This window comes from Melozone crissalis, unplaced genomic scaffold, assembly GCF_028551555.1.
Source record: "Melozone crissalis strain CALT ecotype California unplaced genomic scaffold, PUWL_Pcris_2 ptg000027l_1, whole genome shotgun sequence".
In the NCBI taxonomy this organism is placed as follows: Eukaryota; Metazoa; Chordata; class Aves; order Passeriformes; family Passerellidae; genus Melozone; species Melozone crissalis.
The window spans coordinates 10,449,470-10,464,174 of record NW_026535805.1 but is presented as its reverse complement, the minus strand read 5'-3'; the positions used below and the strand labels follow the sequence as shown (position 1 = coordinate 10,464,174).

The 14,705-nt window shown below is 42.9% G+C and overlaps 1 protein-coding gene across 1 annotated transcript in view; it reads left to right on the top strand.

Moving 5' to 3' along the window:
• Positions 1–10,575, top strand: part of FOSL2 (FOS like 2, AP-1 transcription factor subunit) — a 130,445-nt gene extending 119,870 nt beyond the window's left edge. The window contains exon 5 of the transcript XR_008483198.1: positions 10,565–10,575. The gene's annotated coding sequence lies outside the window, so the exon portion shown is untranslated. The remainder of the gene's footprint in view (positions 1–10,564) is intronic.
• Positions 10,576–14,705: the final 4,130 nt, after the last annotated feature.

The window sequence follows — 14,705 nt, the reverse complement described above, 5'->3', positions numbered from 1 at the left end:
TTTATCTCACCAAACTGGGCAGGCGGAATCTAGATGGTTCAGAGCCTGCTCCCTGTGTGGAACCAAAGGAATTCAGCAGTGTATTAGAAAGGCATTAGCTTCTCCTTTTCTCTCTGTTTTTTTTTTTTCACTGGAGCCCATCCAGATGGAGCACAAACAAGGAAAGGATAAATGCAAAGTGCTCTGCCACCCTGAAAGCATGCGCTGACGTCAGCTTTCATGAACTGGCACTTTAATCATCGCATGGGGAATGTTTCTCTCTCCCTCTGCAGCCTCCCTTTGGATTTCTCAGTGCACCAACATTAGCATTTATGGCAAGGAAGATTTATTTTCTTTGCTGGTTAAAAGGGTAGTAAATTCAGAATGTTTTCACAAGCTGCTAGACGGAGAGCTCTGGAGACCCAAAATGCGGTAGGCTCGTTCTAGGTGCATCAAGGGCAGCAAGAGGGCAAACTTCTTCCTGGATGTATTTCCACTTGCATTAACAGCTGAGCTGAAAAGGAGGGGGCTGGTCCATCAGCATACACAGAGAAGCTGTCAGCTTCTCCAAGCCAAACTGCACAAAATACCCTCATGGAGGAAAAAGTATGGGGTACCAGATGCAAGGAGCAGATCAGTGAGGGATTTTCAAAAGTCTTTTTGAGGCATATAAGCTAAATTTTTCAGAATTAAGCACTGAAAGTTAGAAGACTCATTTTCTGTACATGTGTCAGGCCTCAAAGAAGCACCTGGCTCTCTCCTTCTGCCCCAGTCTTCCTGAGAGGACAACAGGTCATTGGACTTTGACCCCCTCTCAGAAGAGCTAGGAATGATGAATTCACTGAGGTGTGTGAGGAGCATTTTAAACTTGCTGAGGAAGAGCTCTGTGGAAGTGCCTTGCATTTGTTATCTTTCTGCTGGGATTGAGCATAGTCTATTCCTTTGCATCTATCACTGCCTAGTTGTATTTTCTGTATTTGCTCCATGTCCTTCACACATGAGGGAGCGGGTGTGAAGCAGGAGTAGGATGCAGCCATCCTTTCTTGGCTGTTTGCCATAGGTGAGCCCAGAGATTAAATCCTCCCCCCCACACCCGACATAGTGGCCATCACAACACAGAAATTCAGGGCAGTTCTCAGCAAAGCAATTCACTGAGGATTTTGGTCATTATGGTGTGGGGAGGTTACCTCACTCTATGCACTCAGAGATGAGCTGGGGTGGGGGAGAAAACAATGACAGATATTAATGATGCTAGCAGGCTATTGTCAGTACAGATGCAGTCAGCTGGTCTCAGCAGCTGCTTTCACTGGGCTGCCTGCTTCACAATGAAGTGGTTTCCTAATTACAGCCTTCACTTCACACTGTCCTGTAGAGTCCTGCACCATCAGGTGCTGCTGCTTCCTTTACACTTGCTGGAGCTCTCTGCAGCACGGTGCTGTCTCAGCGTTAATGCCCCACTGGCCCGTGTAATTAAAGGAGGATTAAAGATGGATTTGTGGCAGCTACATTCTTATTTTGGTACCTCTTGCATGTTGTGGCTTTTGCTTCTTACAAGGCCCAAGGTGACTAAAGGGTTGCAGATATTTACAAAACACATATACAGATAAATATGAATATATACACACATGTATATGTGTATATGTATCCCAGTTAGTGATCCATTTCCCAGGTGTCCAAAAACTTCTGCAGTGCTATGTAAGAAATGCATGAAAGAGATGGGGAGCAAGTAAAGATTGTCATGAAAGCTAGGGTCCACTTTTAGTCTTTCTCCTAGCTCCATCTCTCATACAGACAAAAAAAAAGCCACATGAAGACTACAGCTATTCCTTCCTACCAACCACACTGCCACTGTATTTTAGCCTCTTATCTTTAAAAACAGATACTCCCTCTTAGTCACCTTCCCCTCAAGAAAATCAAATTTTCTCCAGTTGAGCAGCCAGCACTATCAGCTCAACTCAGACCATCACACAGTATGAGCTATCTGCTGGAAAACCCTGAGAGTTTGGTGCAGTTTAATAATTAGTTTGATGTGCTTTTTTATTTACTTTTTTTTTGTTTGAAGTGCTTGGTTAATACTTTCTAAACTTTCAAGGCTGGAAACAGTTGCAGGAGCAAGAGCTGTAGGAAACTGCACCAAATATTGTGAAATTCATGACATAATCATCACTGGGTTCCTGACGCCAGTTCACAATTTGACTTGCTAATGCTGGAACCCAGGTTTTGTGTTCCTGGTCACTCTCAACCTTCTGCTTGCTTGGCAATTTTAAATGCAAAGTTGCTCAAAATGACCACTCTGTGCCTAATCTAATATTTTCATATTGTCTACTATTCCCTAGGAGAGTTTTGATGGTACAGCTCTTCCTTCAGTTCTTTTAGCATAGGCTCACCTGGGTCTCACCAGCCTTTTACAGATCTCTCATACCACCCCTCCTGGAGTAAACTACATTTATCAACCTTCTTTTGCCATTACAAATACATTATAAATACATTTTTGCCCATATGATGTGATATAATTTTTCCGCATGCCTTGTTGGATATTGCTATACTGATTAGCATTGGGCAGAAAACCAATACTCAATTACAGCTATTGCAGGCCAGTAAAAAACACAGTTCTAGAGAATTAATGTTTTGCAAAGTTTGGATGGTAGTGAAGTGTCTTGCTTTCACTTTTGGAGACTTTAAAAAATAAATTTCTTTCTTCCATATAAAATATTTGTTTTCATAATGACACAAAAACTCTACAGGCAGACTCTAAAAAACATTGTTTCTCCATTATGATCAATCCTAAACAATTATTTTCCAGGGAATGCAACATTCAGATCTATTACAATGTAAAGAAAAAAATATGCATTTCAAACTCAGCATTCAAACAAGACAGCTCTTATCCTCTAATAAGTTCAGTTGGTGGCAGATATTCTTGATAAACGGGCAGCATTCTGCTCAGAGGTGGTAGCAGCAAAAGTAGAGAGACCTTCCTGATGAGGGCAGAATGAATAGCTGATGCAATGAGATCACAGAATATTTGGGCTAGATGGGACCTTTAAAGGTCATCTTGTCCAACCACCTTGCAATGATCAGAAACATCTTCATCCAGATCAGGCTGGTCAGAGCCCTGTCCAACCCAACCTTGGGTGTGTCCAGGGGTGTGGCATCTACCATTTCTCTAGGTAGCCTGCTGCAGTGTTTCATCACCCTCATCATAAAAGAGGCTTTTGCAGCGTTAGGATTCTCCCCCAGTAATCAAGCTGGTTAGATAAAGACTGCCAAAATTTGGGTTGCTAGCACCCAAAGCAACTTCTGCTGCAGTGCTGAGCCCTTGCCACTTTCATGGGTTTTGTGGCACCCTTTGGGACACAGACCATGTTTATGGAGCTCAGGCAGATTCTTGTTCGATTTTTCTGCAGTACTAAGTAACCTCAGAAACACTTGATGACTTCATTGCAGCCAGCTGTTACTGTATAAACAGTTATCTGAAATACCGTGTCCTGAAATACCCAGGTCTTGATGCAGGGAAATAGTCAGATACTATTGCTGTGCAACACCGTGTAATCAAGGGAACTGCCGGGCAGGTGACAAGCACGGTGCCTCCTGGAGTCACATGGATCTGAACAGTCATCACTAGAAAGCAGTGGAGAAGTGACTGTCAGCACTTCTACCCTTAGTGACTCCTGCTGGGTGGCTGCTCCTCCAGCATTCTCTCATGCAATCACTTTTAGCTGACCATGTGGACTTTATTGGCATCTACATGCTGGCAACTTTTATTTCCAAGAGCAGTAGCAGCTATTCAGCCAGAGCTGCAGACTAGTTGATGGCTCACCCTGCTGAAGCTGGATTCAGATCTCTCCTAACCTGTTCCCAAAAAATAAATGGCTGAAACATTTGTATTAGTCCTGCCATTTGCCTCATTTGTGTTTCATGCCTTAGGAGAGAAATCTTTGTTTCCTTCTCCTCACTTTGACAGATTTCTGGATAAAAGAACTCCAGGAAGAGTGGGATCAAGCAGAAGTCATTTGTACTGTACATGCAGCTGTCTGCATACTCCCTGCACCTGTTTGTCCCCCTATTTGTGGCCCTAAAAAAATCCCAGGAATTCTTCATTAAAGGTTTTTTTTCTTTCACCAGCTATCTCCTGACAGCAGCCAAGATGACCATTTGCCTTTCCAGAGGGAGAAGAGAGCTGGGTATGGTGTTTTTCTTTGTTTTGCTGTTCCCTGATCCATGGGCAGAGCTCTTTGTGAAGGTGTCCCCAATTCCTTCTTTGATCTGGGCCACTGTGTGCAGGCTGCTGCTCAGGTTCTGCTCGGTGTCTTTCCATGTGACATGGTGACCTACATACCTGTCCTTGCCGGTTATGGGTCATATCCTGCCTTATCTGACCCTCCCTTTTCAAGGGTGATAAAGAGACATCTTTAATTATCTGGTGGTTTCCACCCACCAGTCCCCAAGTTAAATGTGGTGCTGTCCTCCATCCTTGTTTGTTTTTGAATAAGAACTAGCTAACGTAAAGGGTTTCCATCCAGGCATCTCTGTAGAGTCTTAAATCTTAATCCATCCACAATCTTAGCTAATTGGATTTGTTTGTAGAAGAAAGCTGCCTGTGGTTTGACTTTCTGCAGAAGAGTAACCAAAAAGAAAAAAAAAAGGAGGAGCTGAGGAGGGGATAGAAACAAATTACATTACTGAAGAAAAAGCAAACTGCATCACATCTTACTCTGTTGCATGATAGGTATAGGCATTGCCTAAACTTGCAGTAGAGGTTTTGCATGAATAGGAAAATCAGTGGTCTACATGGTACTTAATATTCCTCCACTCTTGTAGGTTAGTTATGCAGCAAATAAGCAGCATTACTGCAAGGAGACACACTAACTTATGCCTTACTTCTGCTTCTAGTACCAATGCTGTAGTAAAACTCGGAATGTAAAATGCTTCTTCTCTTGAGAATAGCTTGTAAGGGCTATCTTATTTTTGCAAGCAGCACTGATGAATTGGTAAACATAAATAAAACCACAAGTAGCCAGGAAAATCCAAACTAAAGAGGGTAGCTCATTTTAGACCAAAGAGTCAAACTCAGGGTAGCAATATAGATGTCCACTGATGACTGAGGAGCTGTGCCTATCACACTGCTCTGGGGTACAGGTTGCTTGCTGCTAGCCCTGTGTCCCTGGCTATGGCACATCTGCTACAGCTGCATAAGTTAGGTTCAGATGGCCAAAAAGCAAGCTTTAGCCAAAGAAACTGCACCCCTGTGAGCACTCCAACCCTGCCTAAAATGCCACCACATCAAGAATGAAAAATACTGCATACAGCTAATTTAGCAAGGTCTGTAGTTCACATATGTTTTCTGTTTGCTGCCGCAGCCTCCCCCCGGCTGGAGGCGAGCAGTGAGCACCCAGCTGTGCCCAGTTATGGTCAGGGACAGGGAGGGGCAGGTTGAGTTTAAAAACAGAGCAAGAGGTCAGCTGTTTGCCTTGCCTTAGAGATAGGGCTCTGGTTTTGTGCTCTCTTTTGGGTTTTACCAGTTCTGAAGGTTGTGAGACTGATTCTAGCTTATTCTACACTAAATCTCTACTGATGTCATGTGACTGACTCTTGTTTCATTAAGGTAAGGGAGCTGTGAGCCCTGTTCCCTGTAACAGAAAGGGTCAGTCTGAGTTTGCTTCCTACTGTCTCTGTTCCCCTTTTTTGTGGATACCAGTGTCAGGTGCTGAGCCTCAGTGTAAACCAAGCCCTGCTGAGCATCAGAGACCTACTTGGAACCATGAAATTTAGGAGAGGGCTATAATGATATCATCTTTTTGAGCTGTTTTTAGGAGTCTTGAAGAACACTGGTTTTTAAACTAATTTTGATTTAATGCGTTTAGGACCTCTGTGATTGATGGTGTCTATAAATACCATTTAAGCACACAATAGAATTTTTAGCATGCTGTTTTCAGGAGCTGGTGAGCCAGGGCTTGCTGCCCTGCTCCTGCAGCCGAGCTTTCCTTGGCTGTGGGGTGACCCTCTGGGTGGCATGTCCTTGGCACCAGGGACATGTGGTTGGGGGGCTCCCCAACATCCAACATCCCCTCCCCCTTTGTTCTGGCAAAGTTTTTGTCCAAGGAGCGTGCTGGGCAACTGAGGTACACAGGGATACTAGGGAGGGCATCAGGAGATTTCTGTGCTCAGAGGACAACTCCAAGTGATGCAGAAAATAACCCAGAGGGCAGCACAGGCAAATGGGACAAGTGCCTCCAATCATGGGAGGCACAAAACAGGATAGGGACATGGAGGAAGAGGTAAAATCTGCCCCCCATCCTCTGCACCCCTTTCTCAGAGATCTTTATGGTGTTATATTAATAATATTAATGTTTTTCTTGGGGAAGGAGGGGAAAGCATTTGATAAGAATCTGATTATATGTTTCTATATTTAAGAAGGCAAGTTTTTTGATGCTGAAGTAGGAAAAAAATAGTGGTTTACTGTATTAAAATTGGCAAGCACTTAGTGTAATCTAGTGATTAAAGCAGTCTTTTCCTGGTACCCTTGTAAATCATAAATTCCCAGTGCAGAATGGCTCCTGTGGCATTTTGCCCATTAACCTTTATGTGCTTTGATCTCACTTTGACTCCAGAAGTTCAGGCTGTTCCATGCCTTGTTTAGCTGTCGCTGTTAACAAAACACTTGCCTCTTGAAATACACAGTGCTTAGCATCCATGTATTTCTTAGCCTTCAGGTCTCTGAGCACATGCAATATTGATGCCTTGTGGATCATAGAAAAAACCTGACTCATTAGTGAGGAGATATTAAATAAACATCCCCAAAGAAAGCAAACAAGCTTGGGCATTAGGAAGACTATTTTTCAGCCTGAACTGTGCTAGCAGAGGCATAGGAAATGAGAGCTTAGTGAACTGGAGAGAAGAAAGAGGAATCATGCAATATTCACGTGGAGCCAAGATATGAATCCCCTGCCTGCCTTGCAGACTGGCATGGCAGCACTGGGGTGCAGCTGGGAGGAGTGGGGACCCACTCTGCCTCCTGTCCTGCCTTTCCCAGAGGCCAGATGCTGAGGATGGGGCTTGCAGAAAATCTTCCTGCCTGATGTCTGGCAACAAGCAGGCATAAAGCACAGCCTTTCTGCAAAGCACTGCAACCATGATGGCTGATGTGTCACAAGTCCATCCTCATTCCTCCTGGGTCTCATCCAAGTTCTGTCTTTGGCTTACCCCTTCTCTTTTCTTCACCTTTTATGAGTGTAATGTATGATATTTACCTTTCTCCTTCCTTTCTACAGGCAGTTCTGAGGCCAATGGCTGGAACCACTAGTTAAGATAAAAATACTTGGAGACAAAAAACTTACCACAAGCATTAAGTATTCTTAAATAGGCTGGATATGTATTTTGCAAGCCACGTGACATTTATTATTTATAGCTAATGACTATCTGACAGTTTAGAAATATGGAAGACAATTTGCTACCCGTGTTCAGGGACTCTGAGTTCACGTGAGTCAATCTCAGTCTGAAGTCTAAAAAAGGTCACTTTGCAATCTGTAAGCAGCTTTAAAGCCCTCATGGGCCTTAAAGCATCAGGCTTAGCCAGTGGGGGAAAAGCTCCCCTGGAACAAGGTAGCTCAGATAGCAGAGAGCTAGAAAAGGGGAAGAGCTGGTGAGAGCCAGCTCCTGCTCTAGATACAGAGAGAGGAAGAGGAGCAGTTTTTCTAGAGGCAAAGCATACATGTCTGATTTGTTACTGCTTCAGCCAGTAATTCTCACATTTATTTATTCCAGGCTCATCTTCACCTGATCAAATGAAATACATGACATTGCCTTATGGATATGTGAAACAATCAAACCTGTGAGTAGTCCTAGCTCCACATAACCTTGTACTCTGTGCTGTCTCTGGCCTTGTGGCCCACATTTCCTACCATTCAGCCACTGGCACCTGTTCACTGCTGCTTTTTATTCAGCCAAAACATGCTACAGAAGTTCTTTAAATTTGGGTTTTCTTTCCATCCAAACCTCCAGTACCTACCCATGCAGAAAGGTGAGAGCCCAGATGTCTCCTGTAACCCAGAAAATGCCAGAAACCCATTGAGATGTCTCTCAAGACACATTAACTCCCTTTCCCATACTGAAAAGTGCAAGCATTTCATTCTTGTACAGAAGGTGCCTGAAAACACAGTCCCTCCCCAGGACCACTTGCCCTGTGGAGAATGTGGGCAGTCACCTCTTTTGCAAACGATGCAAAAAGTAACTGTCTGCTGACTTCCCAGAGCAGCAGCTCTCCACCTGCTCTTGTGTGAATTTACAAAGTAAATTGTAAATCCCCTTGCTCCATTTGGGTTGAGGCAGCAGGAGTGTTTCCATGAAAGATAGAAGATGAGCCCCCAGGCCAAGGGTGGGGTGAATGGCAAGTTGTGGGGCAAATGGAGCATGGAGGCAGGTCAGTCTCCCTGGATCAGCACATGGATCCAGGGTGGAAAAGCTCATTCCTGCTCATTTGACACAACCACTTTTGCTTATACATCTCCTACTAGCTCCCTTTGAGTGGAGTTTCCCCCATGCTGCCTTGCATATATAAGATTTGGGACAAAATGGCACCTTGCCACCTCCCTCCTGGCTGCCCATCCTTCCTTTAAATGCCTTGCCTGATAGAAAATCTGGTGCCAGCTGTCAGCATTGTACTGTGACTAATGTTCATTTTCTTGCACAATGGAATGTTCGACTTCTTATTACCTAACTTTGGCCTTTCTGCCATCTTCTCATTTTCCCATTTATTTCATACATCCATTGCAAGTGATTAGCTCTTAGCAGTAGGAATTGCTAGCCTGGTTTCCTCAGGAAATAGGGTGATCATGTTCTGTACATCCTCAGATAACTGTTGAACACACCAGTTGATTTAATTTGGCTGCTGGAGAGTAGGCTTAAAGCTAATTGAATTCCTGCAAGTTTTGTACAAGCAGGCAGCCAGCTGGAGCAGAGAGGAACCCTGAAGTCACATGCCAGAAAGAAAAGTAGCAGATACATTTTATCTTGGAAGATACAAAAAAATTTATAAGGGGATACAGTAGTTAGGCGCAAAAAAAGTGCCTCAGTTTGTACCTCAAAATAATCATGAGAAACAAACCCATAAGAAACCTGGACTCTTCTAGTGGTTAAGTTTATTTTAGGTTGTTTGCACTGTGATTTGGAGAATAGTTGTAGATCCCTGAAATGGATTTTTAATGTGTTGCTACAGACCATGAAAAAAAATAACTGTAATAATACTGATAAAGGCAAACAAAAGAAATCTAATCACCAAAGGTTCATCTGGCAACTGCAGGGTACAAAATCTCACCCCACAATTTTGGGGTTCTTTTGCTGGCAGCAGATTCTCAGCCCTCACCCACTCCATTCTCCTTCCATGGACAACCTTAAAATTAGTCAGATGATGTGTAGACATGTGTAATCCCACAAGAAATGAGCTGGCTTGGAAATGGCAAGTGCAGCATCTAAGCCTGGCTCCAGGTTTCCAGCTCCTGACTGCTTACACAGCAAAGGTGATAAGGACAGGACTGAAATCAGTGTGATGTTTTGCATGGTGACAAATGCCTGCCCAGAATGGACAAAAGGGAGGATTTAACCACAGATTGTCTTTTTTTTTTTTTTTTTTTTTTTCTGTAAATAGGCATTTTTCTATTGTAGGGCAATTCCATAAAAATAAAAATGAACAAAAATGAAAAGGCTTGTGCAGCAGTTTGGCTGACAGGTTTCATGCAGTAGTGCCGTGTTACAGAGATAAACATCAGTGCTTAGCTTACAGATTGTCTCAACACCTGGGAGGCTGTTATAGAGACAGGTTTAATAATTAATTGCTGTTTCTCTGAGACAATGTACCCTGGATCTCTTAAGGCACATATTGCACACCAGGTAACAGGAGGAGTAGGCAAAAGAGACAAAAGCATTAGAAAAGATAAAAAGACTGAGATCAAATGACATTATTCCTCATGTCATGGTGGAAATGGGTCTATACTCAGCTGATCCTGCAATGGGGACAGGAGGTTGCCTGGAGGTGCCTTGGTATACTTGAGGTCAAAATACTTGTATTCCAAAGTTGCTTTTAAATAAATTATTCTCATACAGCTGGTGGCAGGAAGGAAGATAGAAACAGATAAATTCCTTGATATGACTGTGTTGGGTTTGTCATGTCACCATGCACAGCTGAAGATACTGAGGAGTTGTTTTATAACCAGAAAAATGTGATATCTGGAAATGATGTTGAAAGGTCCATACAGGATGTTTTCTGTATGTAGTATATATTTTTCTCATCTGTGTTTAGCAGTACAGTTTCCTGTGCAAGCTATAAACCTAGTGAAATTGAATGCTACAGTGAAGGGGGAAATAAGGAAAAATATTAATCTGCTGGGCTCCTCAATGGCCACAACCCAAACCACAAACCTGGGCTGTATCCTGGCAGCAGAGGAGCACTAACACCAATTTCTCTCTGTGCCTCAGGCACCTGCCATGTCAGTTGCCATCATTTACTGTGTACTGGGGATCTGTGTGTTAACAGGGGGTACTGAGAACAAAAGTCACGGCAGTAATGGCACAGAGCTGCACGTTCTGCCAGCAGTGAAACTCCAGTGCAGAGTGCAATCTTATCATGCCACCTTATTTCACCAAATGTGTATGCTTACTGATGTGAGCATTCTCATCTTAATGAAATTGATGAAATGAGGGAAATGACGAACACATCTAAGGTATCTAGAAGGACAGGGCTAACTGCTGATGCCTGCTGTGCTGGGTTTAGGCTGCCAGTGATCAGTGTGTCTCTTGTCATTGAGCAAATCCTGTTGACATCCTGGGCAAGATGCAAATCCTCTCTTTCCCCAGGTTTTTATTGCTGAGGAGGATCTCGATTTCAGTGAGTCAGATAGTGTTCTTTTGTGAACATGTCGGCTCAGATGGCTTTGAAAAATATGTTTCCTTATGAATCGAAGCTGGCTCTCAAGCTTCTTTGGTAAGCACAGAGCACAAATTAAAATACTAATCATGGATCTGTGTAGTTAAACTACTTGTACAGATGGGTCTGATGCTGTTGGTTGCATTTTCTCATTGCTACAGCAAAAGGAAGGAACTCCTGAGCTGGAACAGGGGTTTTATAGAGGAAATTATTTGGGATTGCAACAGCCTCTCTAAGAGACAGTTGCTGAGGAAAAGCTCTGCTGGCAAGCTTCCTCTTGGTTCGTGTCCAGATTCTCAAAGTATAAGTCATGCTAAGTCAACTGAAGAGTACTTTTTATACTACCTGAGCTTCTTGCCCTGTGCTTTATCATCATTTCTGGTAGCTTTCATCTGTTAATGTGCAAAGAAAAACCATCCTAGGCTGAAACACAGCATTAATCACACAAGTTTATGAATCTGTTTTCCATAAGACTTTTGAATTAATTCATTTTGCCTGGCATAGAGATTTTAAAATATGTAATGGAAAGTTGTATGTGAAGAAGCAGTAGAAGCAAGACTGAAGTGTGTTTGTGGAGATGAGGGAGTCACTCTCCTGGTTTTGAAAAGCAGCAAATAGGTTGTGTGATTTCATAATGTCTGGGGTTTTAAGCAAGTTCTGGAATGTTCAGTTGTGAAAATTTGTGAAAATTAAACCAATTTCAATTTTGGTTCCATCTCAATAAACAAATTTTTTTCTATGTCTCCCTTAGCTAAAAGGGCTGGCGCTGTTACTATTCACCACTGTTCCTGCACTAGTGATAACATTCAGCATTTGCTGAGTATTTTACATATTTTCCCTGTTGGAAAAATATTAGCTAATTAAATCTTCCAGTACTTCTGCCATAAGAGTAGTCATTAGAATTGGCTTCACTTTATGGGCAAGAATAAGGGAGAATGGAGAGTTTAAGTGACCTAACCATAGCAAATTAGTGACAAAATTTGGATGGTGCTCTTGATTTCTGTATAGCCTCTAAAGACTCATGAAAATTATATTCCGTACTGATTCAGCTGAATAATATTGAGTTTTCTCTCTAAAAAAAATGGAGGACTGATATGGACTTGGATCTCGTAGGTAGGGGGATTTCAAGTTTCTGGAACTGATGTTTTTTTCTTCATAACTCTTTGGCACTAACTGTGAGGCACTGGAAGAATGTGAAGGCTGTTGTGTTTTCATGCATAACTTCACTGAATTCCTCTTGAAGGGAGTGGTAAATCCATAGCAGAAGGAGTTCTGGGTCTTTGCACATCAGTGTTTGTAAAGCACACCGCTCCTGATGGAGCAATGGGGCAGCTGCTCCGTGGTGGGGCTGCTTTCCCTTTGAGTCACACCGTGTGTGCTGTGCTGAGTGGTGGCATCACTGATAGCCTGGGAAGGGGAGGACGGACCTCCTCCATCCTGGCAAACCTACCCCTCTGCACTAGACCTCGTGGATGGGAGGGCTTAGGACAAACCAGCTTTGTGTTCATTCAGGGCCCTTACCATTCTACCAGATCATGGCCTTGTGTCACACGTGTCCTTGGGAGGTGGCTTTTAATGGGTGCCAGACTCAAAGCAAAGGCTGGGCTGGATTTTCTGTGTTGTCACTCATCTGACTCAGCCATTGGCATGAGACTGTGCATCTCCCTTATCTAAATCACATAAATTGCCCTGGGTGGGCTCTTCCTTGCATCCTGAAACTGGTAACTGCATTAAAACAAAAAATGCCTCAAAGTGTGGGGGCAACCTTTACCAACAACCCAGCTTAATGTTTTCTGTGAAACATGTACGTTTGAAGTTTGATTGCCACTCTAAGGCCATCTGTATTTCACATCAAGTCCTGTGCAATGATTCACTTTTTACTCAGTTATTACTGATAAGAAAGGACCCTCTTTAAAACGTGATTTCCTCTGTGGAGTTTTCTAGGAACTGGAGATTGGGTGAATAATTTTATTGGGACAGTAAATTCTAAAGGAAAGACTCTGTCATTCTTCAACAGTACTGCTTTCTGAGATGACAGCACAATAAATTACAGGTGTACAGCAAATTCCGAAATGCAGTCAGTTGACTCATTGTGCTGGGTGGATGGAATAAGAGCAGTGGAGAAGGGCTGGGTCACTGAAATCACGTGGAACCTTTACCACTGCCTTTAGTCAGCACTGGGTGATCCACTTTTGAAGAATAGTTGAAGCCAAAAGCTCACACTGAAAAAAACTTTTTTTGTCAAAGGCAGCTACTTTGTGTGCTTTTGACAAAGAACTCTTCCAGTCTACCCATATTTTAAGTTTACCTCACAGGATGAATCCATTAACCTGTTAAGATTTTCATCATTTTAGTGATAGGGCAAGGGGGAATGGTTTTAAACTGAAGAGGACAGATTTAGATTAGATTTTAGGAAGAAGTTATTTACTGTGAGGGTGGGAAGGCACTGGAACAGGTTGCCCAGAGAAGCTGGGGATGTCCAATCCCTGAAGTGCTTAAGGTAAGGTAGGATGAGGCTCTGAGCAAGTTGGTTTAGTGGAAGGTGTCCCTGCCCATGGCAGGGGTCTGGAACTCAATGATTTTTAAGGTCCCTCCCAAACCAAACCATTCTGTGATTCAGCCTTGAATAGTGGCCAGTGTTCTGAGGCTTCAAAGAAAAGAAAGGAAAAAGGTTTTTAAAAGCCAAAAAGAATATAGCACGAGAGATCCCAAATGCTTGCTACTTATGTAATGATGGGGACAGGAAAATTCTGTTCTGACTCTTGATTTTGTGCCTCCATCTTGAGGATTTGCTTATCCCTACATTTGTGGCCAAAATGCACATATTCTTGCATAAGAAAACAATGTAACCCCTTCCATTGCTTTTCAGTGCCCTGTGCCCCAGCAGCAATGCATTGGTGCTATATTTCATCAGGGATGCAGTGGGGTTGGAAACTGCTGGGCTTGGGAGCTGCTTCATAGAAAAGGGAGCAGGAGCTGGAGTCAGTAATCACACTATGTCCCACTGCATTTATCCCCTGTCATACATTAATTCATGGATATTAAGTCCAGCAGGGACTGTTATGATCACCTATGCTGAACTTCTGCTTATGTTGTATAATTTAACCCTTTTTCCTGCCTTGGACTGAACAACCTGTGACTACACAAGTATGTATTTTTAGAAACACCATTAATCCTGATTTAATCATTTCACATCATCAAGAATTCTGAAAAAAAAGCCAGCTTTGGAAAGCAATTCAAGGGATTTTGCTAAATGTAACCAGGAAGATAATTAGTGTGCCCAGGGTGATGATAGAAGTTATTAGCCAAGGCCAGGGAACAGAACTAGGTGAGTACTCTCCCAGCCTGTGCCATCAGCATGAAAAAATCCTTCCACTCCAATGTCCATAGGATGTTCTCAAGCAAATTGAAATTCACAATTTGTTTTTCTTAAACCACTGGATGTTAGTTTCATTAAGTGCTTCTGTATATGAGGCTTCACAGTGGGGTCTCTTACTGTTCTGGACTATGTTCCAAGGTGAAAAGATGCTCTTTAGAGAACTGACAGCCAGTGTAAGACTAGGGTTCAGGAATGCTTATCTGGCTTTGTTGTCCTTTAAGTGGCTGAACAATTAAGTAGCTGTGCTGCAGTCTTTAACATGAGGCACTTTGGATGTGAAGAGGCAGGGGACACAGCTCCTGGCTTCTAGGCTTGACCCCCTAGGTTGTAATATTTATACTTTTGACAGAATTAACCATCATAAGGCGAGTTGAATGCAAGGCAGGTACTGACCAGAAAACAGAAATCTGTTTGTGTGGGAACTCTTTCCCT